At 47.0% G+C, this 19,699-nt stretch overlaps 1 long non-coding RNA gene across 1 annotated transcript in view; it reads left to right on the plus strand.

Annotated features, from left to right (window-relative positions):
* LOC146866714 (uncharacterized) overlaps positions 1-19,262 on the plus strand; it is an 82,047-nt gene extending 62,785 nt beyond the window's left edge. Inside the window, exon 3 of the long non-coding RNA XR_014960500.1 lies at positions 18,717-19,262. This is a non-coding gene — a long non-coding RNA (uncharacterized LOC146866714). The remainder of the gene's footprint in view (positions 1-18,716) is intronic.
* The last annotated feature ends 437 nt before the right edge of the window (positions 19,263-19,699 follow it).

The following is a 19,699-nucleotide window of genomic DNA, read 5'->3' on the forward strand; positions in this document are numbered from 1 at the left end:
AACATGGCTTAAGTGGGAAATAAGGGCGTAGACAAAAATGGTGACAAAGAGCCAAGAGAAATTATTAGAATGGAAAAGAGAATATAAGTGTGAGGCAAGAGGAGTGAGAGTGCAAATGGCAGAAGGATAATAGAATGCAAATAAGGAAAGAATACTTGAAGGAAGAAAGGAAGCAGGATGTAAAAATGGCACAAAATAAGAACTGAAATAAGAAAAGAAATACAGGAAGTTTTGGGTCTAGCCTCCAGAGCTGGAGGGGAAAAGGCAATATAGCACACAGCACTTTGGTGAGGTGCTAGCAGGGTCTAACCACGAGCAGCTAGTCCACCTTTATTTTTTTATTTATTACCTCTGGCTGCACTTGGCCATCCGTATGCATGCACCACGTAACTTGCGAATATGAGCCGTGTGGCTCACTACATCCCATCTAACCGTTCAACTGAACAAAACACAGAAAGAAAAATAACATACAAACATAAAGTCCAACAAATACATGAAATATTCAAGTCTCCTTCTTCTCAGGTCTGCAGTTTGCTGGGATCAGCACAAAAAGTCTTGTAGCCTCTGACTCGGTTGGGGGTTGGCCCTTAGCCCGTAAGGTGCCCCCGGGTACCGCTTTCAATACTAGATGGAGAACGATAGCCCCTTTCAAACTCAGTTGTGTTCAGGACGCTCTCCTCTCTTGGACACTGTCCTCTCTGTGTGTTCACGCCATCTTCCCTTTGCACCCCTTCGGTCCTTCTGATATACGGTTCATAAGTGGCGTCGTCCTTTTAGGCCTCATCACTAATCCCCCAGGGGACCTTCCGAAACCAGGACACATTTCGTGACACCTCTGTAGTTCCTCACCTCGCTGTCACCATGGTACCGTGAACTTTCACTACTCTCCAGGTTTCTTTTTTGAGTCTTGGAGTCCGAATTATTCAACCAGGGTGGCGGTCCTGGATGACCACTCGGTTGCCCTCCTGCATAGTGAGGTTGGTGGGTGTGAGAAGTTGGCCTGATGTATGATGTCACTAGTTCTAGTGTACACCTTATATCAGTCCAAACAACCCTTATGGTGATTGGTTGTAAAGTCAACCTTATAGACCAGCTATCCTAGTGGTAGCATGGACAAGAGCAGTCTTAGGCTAAACTCTGGATGGCATGTGAAGCCAGCTGTGATACCATATATAATCCCTTGAATACCAAATGAAAGGACACCACAACAGATATATATATAAAATAAAGTGTATTTATTCTGGTCAAACCCTCAGCACTCTTTATGAGATTCGAGGTAAGTACAACACAGTCTTATTTAAGCATACATTAAGTCACACAGGTAAGTAATACAGTTAGGCCCTAGGGGCCACGCAAACCATATACTAAAGAAGTGGTATAAGGACCACTGTCACGGAAATAGAATAGGCCTAGGCCTAGGGAATCGCTGGGGCTACACTACACTAGCAACAGTTAGGAAGTGGGAGGCCCACGGGATTCAGGTGCAGAGTGGAAACACTCACGCGTAATGCGGAAAAGTCGATAGAATTACTAGCAGTTAGAAATTAACAGTTTAAGGACACTTCTGAAGCAGCTAGAGAGTCGAGACTCGGAAACTAGACCCTAGGATAGTCACTACTCTTGTGAGCACCGAAGTACCCAAGTTACCTAGCCCACGGGCTGCGGGTGCATAGGTGTGACCTTGCGTCGGGTTTCGTCGTGGACTTCTATGGGTGCCTGAAGGAAAGTTGCTGACAGGCAGTCAGTGAAGAGTGTCCGCTGGATCCCAAGGCTGGGATCAAGAAGAGAGGATACCTGCAAGCAGAAGGGACAGAGTCAAGGTCACTAGCCAGTGACCGCGTGGGACCAGGAAGGAACCAGGCGATGTCGTGAAGATTGCAGGTGAAAGGTGAAGCTTGTCGCCGCAGCCACGGGTACCAGGAGACGTCGAGGACGACCAGGAGGCGAGCTGTCCCACGAAGGCTCTTGCTGTCGGCGGCGTCGAAGTCGAACTAGGACTCACCAAGCCTTGGCAAGCGGAACCCACGAAGAACGGAGGACTTGCTTCTGGTGCAGACCATGAAGGTCTGGGGTGCTTCCCTTTTGCAAGGAAGCGGGAGCCAGTCTGGAGGAGCCAAACCAGCAGTGAAGATTTCAAGGTGTGTCGTCACAAAGGCCGCTAGCCAACGGGCAAGCAACCGGACAGACGCGGCAAGCAGGAAAATGCAGAAGGGCCCCACGCAGGACTCGTGGAGTGTGGGGGGCTGATCTTCAGTGCAGATGGTGCTTGGGGTTGGGGCTTCTCAATCCCCGGTGCACAACTTCAAGGGTGCCTCAGAAGCTGCGCTGGAAGATACTCGCCACTTTTCCCAGGTAGCCGGTCCCACGTCTCTCGTCGCCTCCACGGATCTCAGCTTGGCTGCGGATGTGGATCAGGGTCGGAGAAGTCTGGAAGTCAAGGCTCTGGTCGGGCTCTGCAGTCGGTCCCTCGTAGAACTTCAGCAAAGCAAAGGGTAGTTTCTTGATGGTACCTGTTTGCACAGGGTAGCCACTCCTTGGCCACAAGGGAGATTCTTCAGTCTTCTTCTTTCGTCGAATGTCGAAGGTCCAGAGTTTCTGTTCAAGTTGCAGGTTCAGGATAATCTAATCTCCTGGGGCCCAGCTACCACTCTTATACTAATCTGGGGGGCTGGGTTGCCTGCTAGGTCACGCCTTATGGGTGGGACCTGGGAGGGGCGTGGTTACACCCCCTTCCCTTTGTCCAGTTTCGCGCCAGGACTGGGGCTGGAGTGCCCCAGCACCGGTTTGAACTGGACTATGCACGGGACACCTTGTGTGCCCCAGGCATGTCTCATTCTTTTCATCCCTCCCTGCCCCAATACACTAAGGCCTGTCTTGGGTGGTGCTCGCACCTCCCAAGGCAGGAAACCTATTGTCCAAGCCTCCCTTGCTGGGATCACTCCCAGCAGCAGGAGGTCAGACTCGTGTCTGTGGCAGCAGCATCCATTTTGTGATGCTGGGGCTCTGGTTAACTTTAACCGGGTAAGTAGGTTACAACATGTCTTCTCCCTATAGAAGGGAGGTATACTATCCTCATCCCCAGAAATGGGATGGGGGTATTATTCCAAAGTGTTAGACACCTTACACGACATGTTTTGATAAAGCCAAACCATAGTTACCATAACCGTTTAAGATTATAAGGCACTTTAAGAGTATATGGTAGGCTATATCATAGAACAGCTATAAGGACATGGTTCTGAAAGCTGCAGACAGGCTCAGCTCATGCTAGAGCACCATCTCACATGTTACCAAGCACTCTGCCTCCAGGATTGTTAAGGCCTGCCATAGGAGTGGCTGATAGGTACACATGTGTCTATATGTAAGTTAGGTATAGGAATACTACACCTAAGCAAGGAGTGATTACACGACCTTGCCCCAGCTGAGTGATCAGCCAGTTGTGTCATAATGGAAGGCCAGGCCAGGGGTGGCATAATACATGCTGCAGCCCCTGGTAGGCCTAGGGTACACCTATGCCCTGGGTACCTAAGGTACACTGTACAGGGGCCAATAAGGTGATCCTATCCAAATGGGTTATGCACCTAAAGTACATAGTATCAATTTAGAGAGAGAACAGCAGGGCTGTGGGTCTGATTAGCAGGCCCACAGCCACATCTAAGTCGAAAACCAGTAAAGCAAAAGCAAAAAGTGGGGGTGAACATAGAAAGCAGACCCTACTCTCCTACACAACCCCCCCCCCCCCCCCCCAAACTTAGGGACATTAAACTAACCTTGACCAGTTGAGTCTTCATGTTCTAAGTGGAAATATCTGGAGAGTCCATCTGCATTGGCATGGTCAGTCCCAGGTCTATGTTCCACTGTGAAGTCCATCCCCTGTAGGGAAATGGACCACCTAAGAAGTTTGGGATTTTCACCCTTCATCTGATTTAGCCACAAGAGGGGCTTATGGTCTGTCTGAATCTTGAAGTGAGTGCCAAACAAGTATGGCCTCAGCTTCTTCAGGGCCCAAACCACAGCAAAGGCCTCCCTCTCAATAGCTGACCAACGTTTCTCTCTAGGGGTCAGCCTTCTACTTATAAAAGCAATGGGCTGGTCTTGACCATCTATATTAAGTTGTGAAAGAACAGCTCCCACACCTAACTCAGAAGCATCTGTCTGGACAATGAACTCTTTGGAGTAGTCTGGACTTTTCAGAATAGGTGGACTGCACATGGCCTGCTTCAGGTCATCAAATGCTTTTTGACAGCTTACTGTCCACTGAACTTTCTTTGGCATTTTCTTGGAGGTCAAGTCATTAAGTGGTGTCACAATGGACCCATAGTTCTTAACAAACTTTCTGTAGTACCCAGTCAGGCCCAAGAAAGCTCTGACCTGAGTCTGGGTAGTTGGAGGAGTCCAGTCCTTTATGGTCTGGATCTTGCTCTCCTGGTTGAACCTGACCCCCACCAACTAGGTGGCCCAGGTATACAACCTTGCTCTGCCCTATCTGGCACTTAGTGGCCTTGATAGTGAGGCCTGCCTTTTGCAGGGCCTCTAAAACATTCCTCAGGTGGACCAGGTGATCCTCCCAGGTGGAGCTAAAGACAGCAATATCATCAAGATAAGCTGCACAATAATCATCCAACCCAGTAAGGACTTGATTCACCAACCTTTGGAAAGTGGCAGGTGCATTCTTCAAACCAAAGGGCATTACCACAAATTGATAATGTCCTCCTGGGGTCGAGAAAGCAGTTTTGGCCTTTGCATTCTCAGCTAGTCTGATTTGCCAGTAGCCTGCTGTCAGGTCAAATGTGCTCAAAAGCTTAGCAGCTGCCAGTCTGTCAATGAGCTCATCTGCCCTAGGTATTGGGTGGGCATCTGTCCTAGTGACAGCATTGAGACCTCTGTAATCCACGCAAAACCTCATCTCTCTCTTACCATCTTGGGTGTGAGGCTTTGGCACAAGGACTACAGGACTAGCCCAAGGGCTCTCTGAAGGTTCAATGACTCCCAGCTCCAACATCTTTTGTACCTCAACTTTTATGCAGTCCCTGACATGGTCAGGTTGCCTGTAGATTTTACTCTTCACAGGCAGACTGTCACCAGTGTCCACCTCATGGGTGCACCAGTTTGTCTGACTTGGGGTCAGAGAGAACATATGTCTGTAGGATTGCAGAACCTGTCTGCAGTCCTGTTGCTGATGGACAGTGAGGCTGTCAGAAAAGACCACACCATCAACTGAGCCATCATCAGGGTTCTGAGTCAACCGGTCTGGGAGAGGGTCACTCTCTTCCTCCTGCCCCTCATCTGTAGCCATGAGTAAGCCCATGTCTGCCCTGTCAACATATGCCTTCAATCTGTTGACATGAAGCACCCTGTGGGGGCTTCTGGGAGTCCAAAGGTCCACCAAGTAGGTGACTTCTCCCTTTTTCTCAACAATAATGTGGGGTCCAGACCATTTGTCTTGGAGTGCTGCTGGGGCCACTGGCTCCAACACCCACACTTTCTGCTCTGGCTGGTAAACAGTCAGCACAGCCTTTTGGTCATGCCAAGCTTTTTGGAGTTCTTGGCTTGCCTCAAGGTTTTTAGAAGCCTTCTTCATATACTCTGCCATCCTGGAGCGGAGACCAAGTACATAATCCACTATATCAAGTTTGGGTTGTCTGAGAGGTCTCTCCCATCCTTCCCTTAGTAAACATAGAGGTCCTCTTACAGGATGCCCAAACAAAAGCTCAAAAGGGCTGTAGCCAACCCCCTTTTGTGGGACCTCTCTGTAAGCAAACAGAAGGCAGGGTAAAAGGATGTCCCATCTTCGCCTAAGCTTGTCTGGTAAACCTTTTATCATTCCATTTAGGGTCTTGTTGAATCTCTCAACAAGCCCATTGCACTGTGGGTGATAGGGTGTGGTGAACTTGTAGTTCACACCACACTCCTTCCACATTGCAGTGAAGTATCCTGACATGAAGTTGGCACCTCTGTCAGAAATGACCTCCTTTGGAAAGCCCACTCTGGAGAATACTTCAAGCAGGGCCCTTGCCACAACAGGAGCTGTTGTGGTCCTCAGGGGAATAGCTTCTGGATACCTGGTGGCATGGTCCACTATCACCAGTATAAATCTGTGCCCAGATGCTGTTTGTGGGTCCATTGGTCCTACAATATCTATGCCCACTCTTTCAAAGGGAACCCCCACCACAGGTAGTGGTATAAGGGGGGCCTTTGTGGTGCCACCTGATTTGCCACTGGCTTGGCAGGTGACACAGGAGCGACAAAACTCCTTGGTATCTTCTGACATGTGGGGCCAGTGAAAGTGAGGGACAAGCCTGACCCAAGTCTTGTTCTGGCCTAAGTGTCCTGCAAGGGGAATATCATGGGCCAAGGTAAGAAGGAAGCCTCTGAACTTCAGTGGTATGACCAACCTCTTGGATGCACCAGGCTTGGGGTCTCTAGCCTCTGAATACAGTAGCCCTTCATCCCAATACACTCTATGGGTACCTTGAGCATTCCCTGCAGCCTCAGCAGCAGCCTGCTGTCTGAGGGGTTCAAGAGAGGGGCAGTCTAATTGAGCCTGCCTCAGATCTGCCCTTGAAGGTCCCCGTGTCCCAAGAAACTCAACCTGGTCAGGTTCAAGTTCTTCTAGGACAGTTCCTCCAGGGCTCTCAGAATCATCCTCCTGGGAGGGCTGATCCACCACCTGAGGCAGGGGGGAAGGCACAGCCTTAACCCTACTGCTCTTTCTCTTGGGTTGTGACTGGTCCATAGTTTCAGGATCCAGCACTTGTTCAGTGGTGCACTTTTTGGCCTGTGACCTGGTCACAGCAAGGACATGTGCATCTATCCCCAGCATTTCTGCATGGGTCCTATACTCCACTTCAGACCAAACTGAAGTTTCAAGATCATTGCCCAGTAAACACTCTACAGGAAGGTCTGAACTAACAACAACTTTCTTGAGGCCAGTTACCCCTCCCCAGGAGAATTTAACAATAGCCACACTATGGGAGGTAGTGGCATTGCTAGCGTTGGTCACTAGGTAATTCTCACCTAGTATGATCTGTCCAGGGTCCACAAAGGCAGGTGTCACCATTGTGACACTAGCCCCAGTGTCCCTGTAGGCCTGAGCCATTCTTTGGTTGATAAAAGGAGTCTGTCTGTACTTGTCCAGGTTACTGGGGCCTACAGTAGAGGACAAAGCTAAGTCCCCATCACAGATCAGAACAGCCTGAGTAGGTATCCTGACTAGGCCAGAATCCTCCTCAGTTCCCAGGGTTAACCCTACTACACCCTTTTGCTGGGAACCACCCCTTACAGCTGGACTAGGGGGTACAGTTGCCTTAGGGGCAATGGTGGCTGGGGGCTTATCCTTTTTGGTGCACTCACTAAACCAATGTGAGTTGGACTTACAATAGTTGCACCATGGTTTCTTTTGGCCATCTTTCTTTTTATCCTTTTTGGGACCACCCTCCCCCTGAGCCTTTTGGGGGCCTGGTGAAGACTTCTGGTCTTTTTGTTTCTGATCATTACCCTTCTGGTCTGCCTTTTTCTGATCACCGCCCTGGTTCTGGTTTTTCTGCTTAACTCTAGTCCTGACCCATCTATCTGCCTTCTTTCCCAATTCGTGGGGAGAAGTCAGATCAGAATCAATCAGGTGTTGATGCAGTAGCTGGTTTTGACAGTTGTTAAGGATTTGTTCTCTCATGATCAAATTATACAATCCTGTATAGTCCTTAACCTTACTTCCCACTAGACAGCCTTCCAGAGCCTTAGTGGCACAATCTACAAAGTCAGTCCAGTCCTGAGTCTGTGTCTTCTGGGTATCCCTGAACAACAACCTGTATTGGTCAGTGGTTAGGCCAAACCCATCAATTAGAGCACTCTTCAGGACAGTGTAATTGTCTGCATCCTCATCACTAACTGTGAGGAGCTTGTCTCTACCTTTCTCAGAGAAGGAAAGCCACAAGATAGCTGCCCACTGATTTTGGGGTACCTGCTGTACTTTGCAAGCTCTCTCCAAAGCAGTTATCCATTTGTGGATGTCATCCCCACACTTGTAGGGAGGGACAATCTTGCTCAGGTTTCTATTATCATAGTGCCTGTCTCTATCCTTAGGGATATTGCTGCCACCAGTGGGTTCTGACCCACTTAACTTTTGCTCTCTAGCCAGAGCAAGCTTCTCCTTGGCAAGGGCAAGTTCTTCCCTCTGAATCCTCAGATTAGCTTCCCTCATTCTGGCTTCATGCTCCTTTCTCTCAGGGGAAGTCATTCCCCTGTGGGAAGAAGCATTAGAGATGCTAGAGACATGGGAGTGGATGGATTCCCTTGAAGGGGATCTGTCTCTCCTGCTTCTCTGGTTAAGCCCACTTGGGGGTCTGTATGGGGGGGACCCCATGCAAACTCCCATGTAAGTTTAGGTTAGCCTGGCTAAGTCTTCCTACTTGGCCCTGGCTGTCTACCTCTTCATCTGAAGTCCCTTCTGACTCATCTGTGGTGGGTAGACCCTCCTTTGTACCTAGGGTACTGGCCTGTGAGGCCCTAAAAGTATCATACTCCTCTAGGAGTTGTACTAGCTGAAGGAGGGTAGGGTTTGCACCCTGTCTTAACTTTCTGGAGGTACACAATTGTCTCATCTCCTGAAAAGTTAGGGTATCATATCTAGAGGGGGTCTTCTTCAGACCTGCCCCTCCTGAGAGAGCATCTACTTGATCTCCTCCCAGAGACATGATCTAGTGAGGGTGTGGTGTGTGCACCTACCTACACTAGTTGTTTCTACTAAACCTCTCTGGTAGTTGTAGTCAGGGTGTGTTACTCCCTTCAACCTACAACCACTAAGTCCAGTAGGACTTAAGTATTATAATCTATGTTATATGTACCTAAACAATATCTGTGTGATCTTTCAATTTAGTATCTCAAGATTACAATGGTATTACAACAGCAAGCTCAGATCCCAACCGCTGCTCACCAATGTGAGAAGTTGGCCTGATGTATGATGTCACTAGTTCTAGTGTACACCTTATATCAGTCCAAACAACCCTTATGGTGATTGGTTGTAAAGTCAACCTTATAGACCAGCTATCCTAGTGGTAGCATGGACAAGAGCAGTCTTAGGCTAAACTCTGAATGGCATGTGAAGCCAGCTGTGATACCATATATAATCCCTTGAATACCAAATGAAAGGACACCACAACAGATATATATATATAAAATAAAGTGTATTTATTCTAGTCAAACCCTCAGCACTCTTTGAGATTCGAGGTAAGTACAACACAGTCTTATTTAAGCACACATTAAGTCACACAGGTAAGTAATACAGTTAGGCCCTAGGGGCCACGCAAACCATATACTAAAGAAGTGGTATAAGGACCACTGTCACGGAAATAGAATAGGCCTAGGCCTAGGGAATCGCTGGGGCTACACTACACTAGCAACAGTTAGGAAGTGGGAGGCCCACGGGATTCAGGTGCAGAGTGGAAACACTCACGCGTAATGCGTAAAAGTCGATAGAATTACTAGCAGTTAGAAATTAACAGTTTAAGGACACTTCTGAAGCAGCTAGAGAGTCAAGACTCGGAAACTAGACCCTAGGATAGTCACTACCCTTGTGAGCATCAAAGTACCCAAGTTACCTAGCCCACGGGCTGCGGGTGCATAGGTGTGAACTTGCGTCGGGTTTCGTCGTGGACTTCTATGGATGCCTGAAGGAAAGTTGCTGACAGGCAGTCAGTGAAGAGTGTCCAGTGGATCCCAAGGCTGGGATCAAGAAGAGAGGATACCTGCAAGCAGAAGGGACAGAGTCAAGGTCACTAGCCAGTGACCACGTGGGACCAGGAAGGAACCAGGCGATGTCGTGAAGATTGCAGGTGAAAGGTGAAGCTTGTCGCTGCAGCCACGGGTACCAGGAGACGTCAAGGACGACCAGGACCAGGAGGCGAGCTGTCCCACGAAGGCTCTTGCTGTCGGCGGCGTCGAAGTCGAACTAGGACTCACCAAGCCTTGGCAAGCGGAACCCACGCAGAACGGAGGACTTGGTCTGGTGCAGACCAGGAAGGTCTGGGGTGCTTCCCTTTTGCAAGGAAGCGGGAGCCAGTCTGGAGGAGCCAAACCAGCAGTGAAGATTTCAAGGTGTGTCGTCACAAAGGCCGCTAGCCAACGGGCAAGCAACCGGACAGACGCGGCAAGCAGGAAAATGCAGAAGGGCCCCACGCAGGACTCGTGGAGTGTGGGGGGCTGATCTTCGGTGCAGATGGTGCTTGGGCTTGGGGCTTCTCAATCCCCGGTGCACAACTTCGAGGGTGCCTCAGAAGCTGCGCTGGAAGATACTCGCCACTTTTCCCAGGTAGCCGGTCCCACGTCTCTCGTCGCCTCCACGGATCTCAGCTTGGCTGCGGATGTGGATCAGGGTCGGAGAAGTCTGGAAGTCAAGGCTCTGGTCGGGCTCTGCAGTCGGTCCCTCGTAGAACTTCAGCAAAGCAAAGGGTAGTCTCTTGATGGTGCCTGTTTGCACAGGGTAGCCACTCCTTGGCCACAAGGGAGATTCTTCAGTCTTCTTCTTTCGTCGAATGTCGAAGGTCCAGAGTTTCTGTTCAAGTTGCAGGTTCAGGATAATCTAATCTCCTGGGGCCCAGCTACCACTCTTATACTAATCTGGGGGGCTGGGTTGCCTGCTAGGTCACGCCTTATGGGTGGGACCTGGGAGGGGGGTGGTTACGCCCCCTTCCCTTTGTCCAGTTTCGCGCCAGGACTGGGGCTGGAGTGCCCTAGCACCGGTTTGAACTGGACTATGCACGGGACACCTTGTGTGCCCCAGGCATGTCTCATTCTTTTCATCCCTCCCTGCCCCAATACACTAAGGCCTGTCTGGGGTGGTGCTCGCACCTCCCAAGGCAGGAAACCTATTGTCCAAGCCTTCCTTGCTGGGATCACTCCCAGCAGCAGGGGGTCAGACTCGTGTCTGTGGCAGCAGCATCCATTTTGTGATGCTGGGGCTCTGGTTAACTTTAACCGGGTAAGTAGGTTACAACATGTCTTCTACCTCTAGAAGGGAGGGATACTATCCTCATCCCCAGAAATGGGATGGGGGTATTATTCCAAAGTGTTAGACACCTTACACGACATGTTTTGATAAAGCCAAACCATAGTTACCATAACCGTTTAAGATTATAAGGCACTTTAAGAGTATATGGTAGGCTATATCATTGAACAGCTATAAGGACATGGTTCCGAAAGCTGCAGACAGGCTCAGCTCATGCTAGAGCACCATCTCACATGTTACCAAGCACTCTGCCTCCAGGATTGTTAAGGCCTGCCATAGGAGTGGCTGATAGGTACACATGTGTCTATATGTAAGTTAGGTATAGGAATACTACACCTAAGCAAGGAGCGATTACACGACCTTGCCCCAGCTGAGTGATCAGCCAGTTGTGTCATATTGGAAGGCCAGGCCAGGGGTGGCATAATACATGCTGCAGCCCCTGGTAGGCCTAGGGTACACCTATGCCCTGGGTACCTAAGGTACACTGTACAGGGGCCAATAAGGTGATCCTATCCAAATGGGTTATGCACCTAAAGTACATAGTATCAATTTAGAGAGAGAACAGCAGGGCTGTGGGTCTGATTAGCAGGCCCACAGCCACATCTAAGTCGAAAACCAGTAAAGCAAAAGCAAAAAGTGGGGGTGAACATAGAAAGCAGACCCTACTCTCCTACAGTGGGTCTTCTCATACGGCTGGCCCGATCGTTATTGCTTCCCCTTTTCTCATGAGCTGCTTGGATATCTAGGACTGTGGGTTGCCAGTCTGGGCCAGATTTGTGGGCTGCTTCATTGAGAGATCCATTGGCGCATACCCGATAGTGCTGTGAGGAGTCAAAAACTGATGCAAACATCCTTCTAGGTCTTCTACTTTGACTACGCCAATGCAGAGAGCTTTGTCGAGGGTCTTCATGAACCTCTCTACCTCTCCCTTAGCTTGAGGCCACTGACGTGTAAGGCGACGGTGCGGAACATTGAAGTTTTGCATATACTCCTTGAACTCATGACCTTGAAAAGGGGGCCAGTTTTAATTTTGTCAGGCAGTCCTAGCAGTGCAAACACCCTTCCCAATGCCGGTTTCACACTCTCGAATGCCGTGGAGATCACCAGTTTAACAACGGGCAACTTGGTATGGCTATCCGCTAAGACATGGGTCAGTTGACTATCGGGGAAGCTTCCAAAGTTCCTGTCCGTCAGCACCCTCGGCAGAAAAAAAATGCAGGTTAGAATTTGTTCTTGGGAAATACTTAAGTAATTAGGGTGTATTAGTACAGACTTTAGGGTGTGGTAAATCTAATTCTGCCACCATGGAAGAAGCTAGTGCTGGTTAGTGCTGAAGAGTGAAAAGGGAAAAAGAAAAGTTTCTTTGGGACAGGAAGTAAGGTTTTTTTTTATATTCCCTTGTAAAACAGAAATTTAAATAAAGTGTTCATGAATACAATATTCATTTTTTGTAGTCTACCTTCCTTGCCTCCCCTTTGTTATATATCATTCTTCTCCCACCCCTACATCCAAAACTGCCCTCCGACCCTTCTTGCTGAATTTCTCATGCACCTGGTGCAGCCACGTCCCTCCAGGGACCTGGCAGGGTTGGCGTGTCTTCAGATGGACAGGAGTCCTCTCTTCTTTCAGTGTCTCGGGCCCCTGTGTCTGATGTTGCCGCTGCCTCGCTCCTTCTCCCAGTGAGCTCTGTTTCCTCCTCCTCACGCAGTAGGTCTGCAGCTCCACTCTTCTTCAGTTCTTCTTCCACATCTTCCGGCTTGTCTTCTTTATGCGTTTCTGACGACCATGCTAGCGCATCACCTTCCTGTTTTGTGTCCTTGTGACTCCTCCCCTCTGCCTGACTTCTGGGGCGAGTGAGGAGGATCGGGTCAGATCCTGTCTCCGGGGCACTATGACACATCCTCATCCCAGGATTTTTCTGATCGGGAAAAAGGGAAAAACATGACAGGTAATTTGGTCCAGTGAGAGCTTTACTAGAATTATGATACACTTCGAACTGAAAAGCTTGTAGAGAGAGAAACCATCTAAGGACCCGAGGATTGTTTCCTCTGTTTCTAACCAGGTAAGAGGTGCATGGTCAGTATAAAGGACAAAAGGTTTGTCCTCAAGATAGTATCAAAGTTTCTCGATTGCCCACTTAATAGCTAAACTTTCTTTTTCAATAGTAGAGTAGGCCATCTCACGGGGAAACAACTTCCTACTAATATATAAAACTGGTTTTTGGACACCTTCCTCATCCTTTTGCGCAAGGACAGCGCCTATACCTATATCAGAGGCGTCAGTCTGTAGAATGAAAACCTTCTCGAAATCTGGGTAAATTAGAATTAGTGCAGAAGTAAGTATCCTTTTTAGGGTTTGAAAGGCATTTATAGCATCCTCAGAGGTGTTTTGGAAACTGATAGTAGGTGTTCCCTTCTTTAGAAGATCAGTAAGATGTGCTGCTATGCTGGAGTAAGGAGGAATGAATCTACGATAGTACTCTACCAGTTCTAAAAAGAATCTTACCGCTTTTTTATTCTTTGTAAATGGGACTTCTGTGATTGCTCTAATTTTTTGGGTTTGAGCTGCAATTACTCCTTCTCTAAGTAAGTACCCTAGGTATTTAACTTTGCTGAAACCCATTTTAGATTTCTTTGCATTTATATGGAGATTGGCTCGGGTCAGCTCATTTAAGATTTTTGCTAGGTGCTTCAAATGGTCTTCCCAGGTATGGCTAAATATAATGATATCATTGAGGTATGCAGAGGAATAGTTCTCATGGTTTTTTAAAAATGTGGCAGGGTTTCCATGAAGCCCGAGAGGACATACCGTAAATTGAAATAACCCAAAAGGAGTGGAGAAAGCAGTTTTTTCTTTGTCTTTTGTTTTGAGGGGAACCTGTCAATATCCCTTTGTCAGATCTATCTTAGTGATGTATTTAGCATCTCTTCCTCTCAATTAGTTAGTCAACCCTAGGAAGAGGGCACGCGTCTAATTTAGAGATCTGGTTAACTGCTCTGAAATCTATACAAAATCTTATGCTCTCGTCAGGTTTCGGTGTCAATACTATGGGTGAGGACCAGCTGCTTTGGGAAGGCTTCATGATGTTGATTATGAGCATTTGTTCTATCTCTTTAAACACAGCTTGCCTTCGGAAAGCTGAGATTCGATACGGTTTTTGTCTTATCACTTTCCCTTCCTGTGTGGGAATAGCATGATAGGTTAGATCTGTTCTTCCCGGGGTATTAGAAAAGCTAGGAGAAAAAGATTTTAACATATTTCTAAACTCTTCCTTTTGTTCGTCAGTCAGATCTTCATTTACTTGTAATTATTCTAAGGTTGTTGTAGTGGAGGTACCTATCATATACACAGTTTTAGGTAGAGGTCCCAACCATTTTTTAGGAGATTTATATGAAAAAGCTGTTCTCTGCCACCACTTATTTTTAGGTCTCGCCTAGAGACATGCTGTATTCAGGCTATGTGAATGAAGCTCACGCCTACTCTCCGCCTATCTTTTTAATTGGCTGCTGTCACTATCCTTCGTAAATGTTGGCTTTTCATTGGTCATGAGGCTTATTAGTCCCCCTTAGTACCGCCTTGTCTCCTATTGTTGCCTCCCATGAGGACTGGCCCTTTTACATGTGTTGCTACTCATTAAGTTTCATTTATGGTCTGTCAGCACTATTTTCTCAGAGCAGGGGACACTGCTGTCTGTGCCTTCCCTGCTCATCACAGCTGCCCGAGCCGTGGACTGGCTTTGGTCTCGAGTCAGAACTGCAGCTCTGACCTCTTTCTATGAGCTATTAGTTTCAATCAGCACGATGCTCTTTCAGGAACGCCGCACTGGTTTGCTTTCGCTCCCCTGTTCCCCCCCTTCCCCTCCTCTCACTCTCTTTGCTCTGTCTCCCCCTCTCCCTTCCAGTCACTCACAGGGCTCCAGCCTGACCCGGAGAGGGAGGGTTGTGCTGCAGCCTGCCTCAGAACAGGTGCACTGGTCTGTGCCTGCCCTGCTCCTCACAGTACAACCCTCCTTCTCCGCAGGTATGAGCTCTTTCTATCAGTGTGGCGCACTTCCAGAGCGCCGCACTGGTTTGCTTTCATTCTCCTGTCTTTTACTCCCTGCTTCTCCACTCGCTCTGCTCTCCCTCCCCCCTCCCTTCCAGTCAGTCACGGGGCTCCAGCATCCGCCTTCCACTACCTTACAGCGGAGCCAGGTGTACAGATATGGAGGGCTGTGCACAGGCTGTCTTCTTGTAAAACCGTTGTCTTTCACTTTCCCACTCACACTGGATTTGCCTTAGCACTATACATCACAGCAGCTGTTATGGTGAGTGGATTCAGCCGCTTGTCTGGGACTCTCTGATTATCTGTTTAAAAGTAAATGTCTTCCGGCTTCTGCAGAACAATGTAGTCTTCTTTTAAAACACACCTCAAAACTATTAAGTCAACTCCTGCCACCCCTCCCTCCTTCTCGCACCCACCTCTCTTCCAAGAATATATACCTCAAGCTGTGAGGCTTTAAAATCAGCTTGCATGCCGACAGCGTGTTTTTTTCGAAGACAAAACAATAAACAAAACAATATGCCAACACGCTCCCTTTCCAAACTACATAGACCCTTAAAAACAAAAGACACGCTACGTTTCCAAGCTACATAACCCCTAAAAAACAAGACACGCTCTCTTTCAAATCTGCGTAAACCATACAACAAATAAACAACAAAGACTTTTATCTTGTATATCCACACATTTGTTGTCCTTTAAATGTAGTGTTAATAAAATACAACCTTTTGTTTGTGCATTTGCTGCACCAAATTTAAGCGTGTTCTTTTTTCTCTGACCCACCTTAACTTTTTATTTTTGAAAATATAACCTATACATATAGAACACAACATGAGGCTTAATAGCAATAACACCAAACCTATGTTCAAGTTGAAAACAAGGTTCTTTCTGTGCTGAGAAGCTTCCCATCCTGTGATTAACGGCAATTCACTGAATATTTACATTCCCAAAACAGGCACAGATGGAGGTCACAAGAGCGATAGCGATCTTTACAGCTCTGCCAATGTTCACTTTAAAAGGGTATTGTTGGTGCATGACAAGCCACAGCTAGAAATTATTCAGCCCTGTCCCACAATACCAGACTTTCTTGCACTCTTGCGCATTGGTCCACATGAATTACCATTTTGATTTTACATTACTGAAGATAGTTTTGTGGGAAACACGTGTTCACCAATACACTTTTCGATCATGCAAGGGAGTGTGTGAACTAAACGTGTGTGTTATAATGTTGAAACCTTTCGGAGCCTCTACGGGGGGAGCGCATTTACAGACACTCCATAGTTTACTTCACACAGGCGCACCCTGGTTGTACTTAAGCACTAATTAGGCGCTGTATATACATTCACGCTAGGATTTTTTTCTTTTCTTTCAACCTTTTGTAAACTTAGATGCCATATCACTAGCAGTTAGCACGAATTTAGTTGAATTTATGCAGCATTGTGGTGTGGTCCGGATGTTTAAGATCACTTTTTCCAACTGTGCATATGTCCTGATTGTGCTACTTCTCGGCTATATTCTAATGAGGCTTTGAGGGATATTTATACAACTTGGCTTTAAACTGTTTGCCAACAACGTATGTGCCCCGACTGAGGGATTTTCACTTCCACAAGACTTGTTAAATGATGTTTTAAATTCCTTTTTAGGTCTCGCCTGTGCAGCGCACATGCGCTGCATAGGAGGGCCTTTAGCCGTCGCTCTGCTCATTTTCAAGCACACACTCGTGCTTGTGGCGGCATTGTCCTTGCGGGAGTGAGCAGCGGCACACATGCTAATTGGCTGTTGCTCGCTCCTGCAAGGCGGATGGTGCCACAAGCACGAGTGTGCATGAAAACAGCTGCTGCTTGTTTCGATTGCGCGCGCACCACTCGCGGGACGCTGCAGCGTCTTTCATTCTCATTATCTTTCCTTCTCCCCTTTTAAATTCTTCCCTAATAATTCCATAATTTCTTTCTTAAGTCTGTCTTTCTGTTCCCTACATCCTTTCCATTACGCATTTTCTTTCATTCACGCCCCAGTGACAGGATTTTGCGCTTTTACATTTCTCGCCCAGCTCCTCCACCCTGTTTTTTTTCTGTAAAGCGGTAATTTGCTGCATACTAAAATGGTCATTTTCCTGCGATTCATTCGCTCTCGCTTACAATGTAAACAAATAATAGCGGTTTGCAGCACTCAAGGAAGACTGCGTAAAATATAGGCTGGGGCTGCCAGGCCACCAACTTTCTGAATGCCTCACTGTGATGAGAACAGAGGACTGTGACTTTTACTTGGGCACAAAAAGGCCTTGCTCGTTTGCTTGGGAAACTCTTAATTGAACGGGCTTGGCCTTTTGCTGCCGCCTCCCTTTCAGCGGTATTTATGGCTTCTAAACTGCCGAGGCTTCCCTTGACTTTCAATGTACAAATTTGGGCACTTTTTTTTTTCTTCAGTTCTTCTTGGTTCCCTTTGTCCTGAGGAAAGATATCGTGTTAGGTTTGCTTTGAAAAGCCAAACGGGGAGGCTGAGCCCAGTGAGGGGGGCTGCAGGGAGGGGCCTGAGGGCAGAATCCCTTCCAATTCTATCAGCTGCCTAAATTGCTATTTTCATAATTGCAGGAGGAACCTTCAAAGGGCCCTCTCCACTTGGAACCACATGGCGTCTGTTTGAGAGCCTTTCAGCCAGTGCTAGAAAAGGGCATGAATAAAATGGATGGAAAAAAGACAAGGTTTTGACATTTTTTCCCTTCTTGCAAATTGGTGTGTCTGATGGAGCGAATTTGTGTTTTTGTGCTCACAAGGGGCGCTTTGTGAGCTCATCCATGGCCCTATTTAGGGTGAGAGGGGTGTCATGACACACTTCCCAGCCCCCCAAATAAAATCACCACAGAGCCACCCCAGCCAATTTCCTTAATCACTGCCAGCAGCATCGATCAATCAATGAGTGTCCGTGAAACTAAAGAGGCTCCTGTCACGCGAGAAGAGCAATCAGTGTGCTACCGGAGGAGCCCAGCAGAAGCCACCCTTTCTGCACAGATGCTGTGTAATTTCGATAATTCTTATCCATCCTAAAAGGAATATTTCTCCCTCCATTGAGCCATCCATGTTCATCCATAAATATATATAAATAAATACATACACTTGTAAAGAGTCAACAACCCTCTCAACTTCTCTCCATCCATACATCCAACCAATTTCCATCCATCCATAGACCCAATTTCCATCCATCCTTCTCACCCTCATTGTCTCCCTTTCTCCATTTTTGTGTTAATCACACCACTCACACTCCATCTATCCATCCATCCATCCAGTCCTTATGTTATCCTGATGGATCGGGTAAAATAAAAAAAAAATTGGTATACCCAATCCATTTATATATGTTTATATTAAAACGACTAAACGATTAATTTTAATGATTAAACAGTGTGCTGTGATGAACTAACCAACCTTATTAATCAAGAGAATATACGTGGGAATGCATTAGCATGGCAAAAATAAAAAGTGAACTAAATTTGTACGCATATTAAACTTATATGTTTAGTTTAAGCAGTGTTAACGTGATTTGCGCTTAAATAAACCAGCATTAATGGCTTTAACCGTTGCTTATGGCTAGATAAATACATACTCATAAGGGTATTAGTAAGGGAATAACACTGTTTAAATCATTTCTATGTATTAATTACGATTCTTGTGTCTCTTTACTTAAGTTGACTATTTCGGCCTACTAAAAGATGGCTGCCGACTGAATCCTCACTAAAGTACATGACTTCATGCACTGAGCAATGGAGGAAGGCGCCTGCACTGACTACGTAGTGTCCTCTCCTTGAACCTCTGAACCAGGTCTATGAAGACTACTCTGGGCGAGATGCCAATGTCCCTGAACATGGAAGAAATGTTGCCATCTGGGAACCAAAAGCCACCTATTCACAATAGACTGATACTTTCCTGACCTGGGAACGTCTTTCCCATGCGCCTAGTTTATACATCATCCGTATGTGAAATTTTGAAAATGTTGCTTAAAGCATAGGGACGGGGCTGTATTCAGCCAATCAATGACCTGGAAATAATGAAAAATGCTACATGTATATGTAAATTTTGGTATAAATATTAGTAGTCTAGAGAGGGAAATTAGGTTACCACCCAAAGAGCTTGAGACGCACCCCGATCGATGCTACTCTATGCGGCACTCCACGCTGACAGCAGAGGACGGGACGGTAGACTCTCTGATGAATTTCTGAGGACCAGTTTCTGACTTGGAGAACGACAATTAGCCAGAATAGGTAATTATGACAAAAGATAATATTGCATTTGTTAGGATTTTAACCTGCAAATTTAATTAGATAAAGAAAAATCATTGTTTGAAGAACTGTGTCGGGTGGTTATTTCTTGTAATATTTATTGATTAATATAAGAATTGAAGGGTTATCTATCAAATTCCAACTCAACCAAATGATCCGATCGTCCTCCGGATGGAGGAATTGATAGGGTAATTTAATAGATGTGGTTTCCTCCATCCAAGTAGATAGAATTGTAGTTCGGGATATTTGAAGATCCCTCTGTAGGCACAGATAGGATTAATGTCGAATGTGTGTTGGTGTTATGGGCCCCACCAGCGTGTGATGTGTGTATGTGCGTATGACTGAGGAATCATTCCGTCCTTGGAAGCAGGAGGAGATTTTGTGTTCTGAAC

The sequence above is a fragment of the Triturus cristatus genome, chromosome 1_2 (assembly GCF_964204655.1).
Source record: "Triturus cristatus chromosome 1_2, aTriCri1.1, whole genome shotgun sequence".
In the NCBI taxonomy this organism is placed as follows: Eukaryota; Metazoa; Chordata; class Amphibia; order Caudata; family Salamandridae; genus Triturus; species Triturus cristatus.